The sequence below is a fragment of the Pyxicephalus adspersus genome, chromosome 4 (genome assembly GCF_032062135.1).
Source record: "Pyxicephalus adspersus chromosome 4, UCB_Pads_2.0, whole genome shotgun sequence".
NCBI lineage: Eukaryota > Metazoa > Chordata > Amphibia > Anura > Pyxicephalidae > Pyxicephalus > Pyxicephalus adspersus.
In genome coordinates, this window is record NC_092861.1 from 142,570,957 (window position 1) to 142,574,701 (window position 3,745).

Sequence of the window (3,745 nt, forward strand, 5' to 3'; positions counted from 1 at the left end):
CCCCCACAGGCCTCCCAGATCAATAAACTGCCCCCACAGCCACCCCAGATCATAACACAGTTCCCACAGGCACCCCAGATCATAACACTGCCCCCACAGACACCCCAGATCATATTACTGCCCCCAGAGACACCCCAGTTCATAACACTGCCCCCACAGGCAGCCCAGATTATAACACTGCCTCTGCAGGCACCCTGGATTATAACACTGCCCCCACAGGCACCACAGATCATAACGCTATTCCCACAGGCACCCCAGATCATAACGTTGTCCTCACAGGTACCCCAGAGAATAACACTGACCCCACAGGCACCCTAAATCATAACACTGCCTCTACAGGCACCCCATATCATACCAATGATTTTTTTGGTGAGGCAATGTTTATTAGTAAATCAACCCCTTCAACTCCTGAACATCCTATTGTAAGTATTGGGTGGATTGATTCCGGCAGCACGGTTCAGCCAATTGAGTGGTTTGTGATCAGTGATGACTGTAAAGCTGTGTATGGCTGCAGCTTTTGTGGGGCCCACACAATTGCAAAGCATTCTTTTTCAATCATGGGCAGCACAGGTTTAAATCTCGGCCAGCGGCATGGAGTTTGCAGGTTCTCCCTGTGTTTGTGTGGGTTTCCTCCCACGTTCCAAAAACATGCAGTTAGGTTAATTGGCTTCCCCCCAAAAAATTGACCCTTAGACTGTGGTAATGACATATGACTATAGTAGGGACAATAGATTGTGAGCTCCTTGGAGGGACAGCAAGTGACATCACTATGGAATTTGTACAGCGCTGCGTAATATGACGGCGCTATATAAATACTGTGTAATAATAATAATATAGTCAGAAAAGATGGGGGGAAAGTGGGAAAAAGTTATAACATTTCTTTAATTGGTATTTTTATGTAAATCATTCACATAGCAAATTGACTATTACAGAATATCAATGAATGTTGTTTTTTGCAATATCTTTTGCAATATTATAACCAGTGCCATACAGCAGCACCAGTACCCTAAAAATAAGCTCAGACTGCTGGAGGACTAATCCTGTGTAAGTCCCATTGCTGTTACGTGACCGTGAGCCTTCGGTATGAATGTTATACAAGACAAGCCAGAGACGCAGAGCACCAGGCTAAATAACTAGAGGTAAACTTGATATTTTTCCGCTTCGGCGAGCACAAGCTCTCTTGTCTGCTCTCTCCTCCTTTCTGGTGCAGGCAGCTGCAGGTGCCCCAAGTCAGCCGGCTCTGTTTGTCTGCAGTGCCATCCATGTTTACTTGCGGCAGTGGACTTTAGATCCTGTCAGCGTGCCAATCCAACGGGCCGCCAGGCACTGCAGCTGACAGTCAAATCTGTACCGCCGAATCCTTCAAGTGGAAAAAAAAAAGGGCTAAAGAGGTTAATACACTCAAGTAAGGATAAACACACCAGCTGTTGTAGCTTCTAATATTTAATATCGTTAGCAAATAAAATAACTCCTAAGAAATAAAACGCTGGGCCTTCTGCAGTGCCCTGGACCAGCTCAACCTAAAAATAATGTAGCCGGGAAAGGAGATGGGTCAGAAATCTAGGTTATTTTATTCCACTGCTATTTCTGGGGAAGAACGTTATTCTGTGATCTTTTATTTTTCATCTTGGAAAAGATGATTCTGTGTCCCCTGGATCTGGGATATGCAGGAAGGTACAAGCACCAACACAGGGGTTGTGAGAGGGGAAAGGAATGGACTATACTGGAGTCTAAATGGTCATGGCCATCCCAGATCTGGAACCCCCTCCACCGTCCATGCAAGGGGGTTCACCACCTCCTGAATAAACAGAAATGTTGTAATGTGCTGGTGAGGTACAAACCAGGTTGTAACCTGGGGTATATTAGTGCACTGAGGTAGGCGCTTCAATTTTTTTAATAGGTAGATTGTGTTATTTATCAAGCTGTGACTATCTTTTATGTATTAACCTCCCTAACAGTTCATTTCTTTCGGTTTTATAAGATCAAAAGCGGTACATTGTTTTTCATGCAAATTTATTTTACAGTATAATTCAATAGTATGAGTATAATAAAGTTTGAAACACAAAATCATGTAAAAATAATAAATTGAATAAATTAAAAAAATCTATATAATAAAAAAAATAATAATAATTTAAAAAAACAAAAACAAATACATATTATACTCATACTGCTATATATACTGTAAAATAAATGTTCTTGAAAACAATGTACTGATTTTACACATATACATCCAATGTATTGCATTCAATACAGTTATTTTGTATTGAATGCAACACAAATGGATTTTGAATTTCCCACCCCACCTTGCCGGCAACGTACACACGCACTGGCGTCACCAGGAACTCGCCGGTAACTCATCGGGTGCAGAAGCTGGCCGGTGGAAGAAGAAAGAGCACAGAGATTGTGGCGATGGACTGTGCGGGACGCCAGCGGATCAGGTAAGCGCTGTATTTACTATTACTTTCAAAGGTTTACCTATAGGTTTACTGCTTTCAGCAACTTTTTTTCTACCCCGAGTCACACTCGGGGTTATCGCTAGGGAGGGTAATAAAATTAAAACTGATCTTCAAACTATGGAGAATGGATATAGGTGTGAAAAGATGAGAAAAGCAGTTGGAAAATGCCAAAAAGTTTTAAGGATTATACTTTAATGATCACCATGTAACTGAAATATATCTTTTGATCTCTATCTAGATTGTTTCAAAGCCTTTTTAACATTGGGAAACCACTAAAGAAACTTTCAGGTCTTCAGGGAACCCCTGCTATAATTACTATATTCACAGCTAATAGTACATTAATGTGGTGGTCTGTTGGAAGAATGCCTCTTACATTGCTGGCCATTGGGAAAGAATGTCACCCTTACAGATAGCCAAAAAGATCATTGGGGTCAGTTAATCTGACCTGAGACATACAAACTGCTCATTGCTCAAGAAACCCCTAGCAACCCCTGGAGGAACCTTAGAGTTTCCAAAACTCTAGTTGGTAAACACTGATCTAGATTTTGCTAGTGTGTCCCCTAGTATGTACATAAATAGGTGACAGGTACTCTTAACAGTTGGATCTTGGGTTTATTCCCTGGATGCAATGACCATTTCTCGCTGTGAACCACCGTGTTCCGCTGCAAGCTCATACGCATTCCCATTCAAGTTTTCCTTTTGCATGCATACTTTAGGACAAATCTTAGCTATTGGAGAGAAATAGAGAACAGTCCTTCAAATCCACCAAAACCCTTTGAGTCATCCCACTGAAGTCAACCCATACTTTGCCGTGGTTTGCAACTCCATCATATGATTGGCAACGTAATAATTGGGAGCCTGTTATCAAGGAACAACACAGATAGCTTTCTGCCCTCCTTGCCACCAGCCAATGGTAATGCCGCCTGCTGTTTACTAACAACCTTTCCAGATGATTGTTACCTTGATGCAAGAAAAAACTATCGTCATTTTGGTACTGCCAAATTTTAACTTTTTTAATTCTATCAATGGCATAAACCTGAATATCTTTTTGTTTTTGGAATTTGGTCACCAGTCAAGTGATAAAAGATCCTAGAACATATATGACATAATGTAACTTTGTGATTTAAGGCTTAGTGGCCTTTTAACATATTGGTCTGACAGCTGCAGCACTTCTTGAGTAATGGTGTATACAAAGCTGCTGGTATAGTGTATAACCAACTCTGCCCTGCAAGTGTCAGTGAAAATCTAGATCTTGCATCTTACCGATTAATTAGTAACCTGCAAGAATT